Raw genomic sequence first — 6,117 nt, 5'->3', positions numbered from 1 at the left:
GGCTTGATGAGTTGTCACAAAGCCAGCACACCTGAGTAACCAGCGCCCACATCAAGAATCAACATGACCAGAGCCCTCAACCAAAGTCCCTTCTGGTATTCCCCCTGCAGTCACTCCCCAGCAAGTTTCTTAAATTTTATTTTTTATCATGGAATATTTCAAACAGAGAGACAAGAATAAAGCCTGTTCTAATGAACATCTATGCACTCATAACCCACCCCGGATTGTCAAAAGTTAATACGATACCACGTTTGCTTTGGCTCATTTTTTTTTTTAATAAAAAAAAAATATACTCTTGGGACATCCTAGGTAAATGGAGGTCTTAATGAACAAGGTTCCCTGTAGATCCACAAATATCTGTAAAGCACCTAGCATGTGCCAGCTCCTTTCACATGATGGTCTCTCTTTGTTTTAAAAATAATACATGTGCATGATTATAAAATGTAAATGATACAAAAGAATATACAGGGAAAACAATCTCCTTCCGATGCCTGAGCTCCAGTTTCTCAGCTTTTGTCCCTACAGGCAAATGATTATCAGTTTATAGTGTAATCGTCCAAATGTCTCTATACATAGATGTAGGTCCATAAAACGATATAGTTATATGTGTGTATGTGTAAGGATTATATAGATAATAACATAAACAGTAGTACCCCCTTATCCATGAGGGAATACATTTCAAGACCTCCACTAGATGCCTGAAATCAATAGTACTGAACCCTATATATACTATTTATTTTCCTTTGCATAGGTAAACTATGATAAAGTTTAATTTACAGATTAGGCACAGTAAGAGATTAACAACAATAACTAATAATAAAATAAAACAACCGTGTTTCCCCGAAAATAAGACTTAGCTGGACCATCAGCTCTAATGTGTCTTTTAGGAGCAAAAATTAATATAATTAATTTTTGGTCTTATTTTAATAGAATGTAAGACCGGGTCATATAATATAATATAACATAATATAATATAATATAATATAATATAATATAATATAATATAATATAATATAATAATGTAATACTGGGTCTTATATTTTTTGCTCCAAAAGACGCATTAGAGCTCATGGTCGGGCTAGGTCTTATTGTTGGGGAAACACGGAATTATAACAATATACTGTAATAAAAGTTATATGACTGTTCTCTCTCTCAAAATATCTTATTGTACTGTATTCACCATTCTTGTGATGAGATGGAGCGAGGTGAATGACGCAGGCCTTGTGACCCAGCATCAGGCTACTATAAGTTTACTTGAACACAAGCAGTATGATATTGTGACACTTGCTCTGACAGCCTAGTTGGCTACTAAGTGACTAATGGACGGGTAGTGTATACAGTGTAGATATGTCCTGGGTGGGATAGAGCAAGACAGCGTGAGATTTCACCATGCTACTCAGAACAGGGCACAATTTAAAACTTACGAATTGTTTGTTTCTGGAATTTCCCATTTAATATTTTCAGACCACAACTGACCATGGGTAACTGAAACTGCTGATAAGGAAGGACTACTGTGTATAGATATCCAAAATCAGATACATTGGATATCTGATCTATATATCTATATATATGTATCCTTATCTATTTAATATTATACATACATATACACGTGTCTATATCCTTTTACGTATCTATATCTATATATGGAGACAAATCGATAGATTTATCGATATCTATATATATCTATAGATATCTATCTGTCTATATCTGTCTATACTTACACAAATCATAGCATACTTTATATGCTCTTCTTTTTTTTTTTAATCTTTTATTTATTTTAAGTGTGTTTCTCCAGGACCCATCAGCTCCAAGTCAATTAGTTGTTTCAATCTAGTCGTGGAGGGCGCAGCTCACACTGTCCCATGCGGGAATCGAACCGGCCACCCTGGTGTTACGAGGATTGCACTCTAACCAACAGAGCTAACCAGCCACCCCTCTATGCTCTTCTGCATCTTATTTCATTATTCATATGTCTTGTAGCTCTTTCTATAATGCCTTTGGATCTATCTCATTCTTGTACTAGTGTTCAAGATTATTGTACCATTATATCATGAACCACAAAACGCATTTCCTCAGACTCCTATTGAGGAATTCTTCTTTTAACTACCTGCAAGGCAGGTATCATTGTCCTGACTTTAAAGAAGAGGATGTTGACATCCTAACAAGTGACTTACCCAAAGTTACATGCTAGCCTCTGTTCCAATCCAAACGTTATTTTACAGCCGCCTGAACGACTGAGAGTTTTGCTGTTTTAGGGCTAGATCCTAACAACTTTTGAGTTGACACCATTTGGTCTTATGAGTAGGATGGATGGGATTGAGGGCAGCAGAGTAAAGAAAACCTTGAGAATGTCTTTCTTTACGAGTATAACTAGGCTCTGTAACTGGAGCCAAGCAGGACATGGGTGTTTTTAATGGGTGACGTTAGTTCGTGCCTAGATTTTGATGGGGTTCTTCATGGTCGCAGAGCAGGAAGCACACCCTGAAGGGCTGTCTCTGGTTCACGTGGGCGTCACATTTCCCTTAGGAGATCGCGTCTCTCCGAGTTCCTGTAATAGTGCAGCCAACAAGCAAAAAGGTGCAAGTCGTTACTGGCATTGGAATAACAATTACAAATACATCAAGGCATTCGAAACTCAACAAACTTGGGGTAGGCAGGAGAAGCCGCTATTACTAAGCTCATTTGACAGATGAGAAAACCAAGACTCTGAAAGGGCAGGTAATGACTAACCTGGTGACAGAGGGAGGTCTGAAATTGACCAGAACGGGACACATCATAATTGTGAGAAGTGATGGAGAATGGAGTGTGGAGAAGAGAATGGGGTGCTATTAGGGACTCCTCTCTGGGACTAAATCCTACGCTCTTCTTTATTCACTAATTCCAGCCACTGAGGCCTCAGCTTTGGCAGACCCAATACTTCATTTATAAAACACGTATCTTGAAAAACTTTATAACATTCACAGGTCTTATAACCTCTGACACACACTATTTTATTTTATTTTGTGTGTGTTTTATTTTCCCAAATAGCTCTGAGCTCCTTGAAGACAGGGATAGCACCTTCTGATATGTCTTAGTATACCCACCTCAGTGTATTTCACATAGTATGTTTCCAATAATTATAATTATCATCATGTCTTATTATTGAAAGACAACCTACATACAGCTAAGTGCACTGTTTTGACTTATTATTGAAAAACAACATACATACAGCTAAGTGCACTGTTTGGACTTCTACCATCATCTATTAGTTTTGCTTGTTCTTGAGCTTCATATAAACAGAATGATAAGGTGTGTCTTTTCTTTCAGAAGCCTATGTGATTCGTCCATGTTACAGGTACCGGTAGTTCCTTCTTATTTGATTGTTGAGTAGCCTTCCATTTTATGACTATGCCACGATATATTAATTCTCCTGTTGATCTCAGTTGTTTCCAGTCTGGGGCTATTATGAATAAAGCTTTTATCAACCTTTTTTTACAAGTCTTTTTGTGGACACGAATACTTATCCTCTTGGTGGGATAGCTGGGCCAGAGAGTAAGTGCTTTGTCAGCTTCAGTAAATACTGCCATGTTCTAAATGTATTTATAAAGGAGAAAAAGGAAAATGTGTTTTATTCAAAATATGTATTTAAGTATGTAAACGCTGAGGCATGAAAAGAAGTCAGAGATTTGCACTTACTCGCAATGACATAGTTTGGATTTATGAGAAGACAATCATACGAACAAATGGTGAACTTTTTTCTTTATATTTGGCATTTTGAAATAAGCATGTGTACGTATACTTAGCATTTTTACATACAGTAGTCTCATCTTACCCATGGTTTCTCTTTTCGCAGTCCACCCTGGTCTGAAAATATTACATGGAAAATTCCAGAAATAAGCAATTCATACGTTTTAAAGTGCGAACCATTCAGAGTAGCAGGATGAAATCTCACGCTATCCCACTCCGTTCCGTCAAGACTTGAATCCTCCATTTGTCCAGTGTATCCACTCTGTATACGCTACCTGCCCGTTAGTCACTTAGTTGTGGTCTGTTATCAGATCAGCTGTTGCAGTATTGCCCCGCTTGTGTTCATGACCCTTATTTGACTTAATAATAGTTCCAAAGCACAAGAGTAGTGATGCCGGCGCTTCAGATATGCCAGAGAGAAGCCGTGAAGCGCTTCCTTTAAGGGCAAAGGTGAGTACAGTACAGTAAGGTATTTTGAGAGCGAGAAACCACATTCACATAACTCTTACTACAGTATATTGTTATAATCGATCTAGTTTATTAGTAGTTATTGTTGCTAATCTCTGACTATGCCTAATTTAGAAATTAAACGTTATCACAGGTATGTGTGTATCGGAAAAAACATAATATATATAGGGTTCAGTACTGTCCACAGTTTCAGGCCTCCGTGGGGGTCTTGGAACGTATCCCCTGGGAATAAGGGTGGACTATTGTATACTTACAATCACAGTGAAGGACGCAGCTACAATGCAGCCAAAAAACAATGGGGTTTGCTATGACTGCTGCCTTAGTGCAGGGATTTTCCACATATCGTGAACAGCTCTCGGTAAAGATGCAAACAAATCAAGTACAGTCTGCCTTCAGTGTACCTGATAGTTGAATTCCTGGAAAATTCAGTATATATCACAACCAAGCAAGATATACTTTGGGCTCATCCATAAAATGAAGTTCGATTCTTGGCCCATATTGATGGGCCACACTAGATGTCTGTAGGGACACCAAAAAGCCACTCAGGCACAGGACAATTACTCTTCATATAGGACCAGATTGCACATGGCGGGATGGCTTGGCCCTCACCCTCTAAGGGCACTCACTGCTTCCATTCACAGTGAGATTCAAAACACCCACGAACTCCCAAAATGACCATAGGGGGGCAGTACCACTCCACTGAGAACCACTTTTCAAGACCTGTTCGGTCCAAGCCAGTAAACCATAGCCACAATGTGGCTTATTATATTTAACTGAACTAATTAATATCAAATAAAATTAGAAGCTCCATTTCTCAGGCATATGAGACATATTTCAAGTACTTAAACACCGCCTGTAGGAGATGGCCGGTTAGCTCAGTTGGTTAGAGCATAGTGCTAATAACACTTAGGTTGCCGGTTAGATTCCTGTATGGGCCCCTGTGAGCTGTGCCCTCCTTAAAACAAACAAACAAACAAACAACAACAAAACACCATCTGTAGCAAAACTACCCACAACGCAAAGGCCTGATCCAGATGGTTTCACTGGTTAATTCTACAAATAGTTACAGAAGCATTTACACCAGTTCTTCACAAACTCTTCCAAAAAAATAGAAGAGAGCACACTTCCCAACTTGTTCAATGAGGTCTGTGTTACCCTGATACCAAAACCAGCCAAAAATGACACAAGAAAACTACAGACCAATATCTCTTATGAATACAGACACAAAAATCCTCATCAAAGTCCTAGGAAATCTAATACATAGACTAGGACCAAGTGGATTTATTAGGATGCAGAGTCAGTTTAACATATGAAAATGAATTAATATAATGCACCATATCAATAGAAGAACAAAAAACACATGATTATATCAATAATAAAAAAAAAAACAACCCACAACATCTGACAACATCCAAAATCCCTCCATGATGAAAACAATTAACAAATCTGGACTAGAAGGGAACTTCCTCATTATGATAAAGGGTATCTACAAAAACCCCACAGCTAACATCATACTTAATGATGAAAGCCTGAAAGCTTTTCCCCAGGAAAAAGACAAGAATGTCCACTCTTGCCACTTCTATTCAATGTTGTACCGGAGGTTCTAGACAGGGCAATTAGGCAATAAAGTGAAATAAAGGACATCCAGGCTAGAAAGGTTTGCAGAGGACACCATCTCGTAAATAGACAATCCTAAGGATTCTACAAAAACCTATTTGAACCAATAAGTTCAGCAGACAAAAAAAAAAAAATTAATTATATTTTTATACACTTGTAATGAACAAACCAAAAATGAAATTAAGGAAACAATTCCATTTACAAAAGCACCAAGAGGGATAAAATACTTAGGAATAGATTTCATAAATAAGGGCAAAATTGATGAAAGAAAATAAAGAAGACCTAAATAAGTGGAAAGACATCCCA

Source organism: Rhinolophus ferrumequinum (assembly GCF_004115265.2).
Source record: "Rhinolophus ferrumequinum isolate MPI-CBG mRhiFer1 chromosome 15 unlocalized genomic scaffold, mRhiFer1_v1.p scaffold_54_arrow_ctg1_1, whole genome shotgun sequence".
Classification (NCBI taxonomy): Eukaryota; Metazoa; Chordata; class Mammalia; order Chiroptera; family Rhinolophidae; genus Rhinolophus; species Rhinolophus ferrumequinum.
This window is presented reverse-complemented; position numbering follows the sequence as displayed.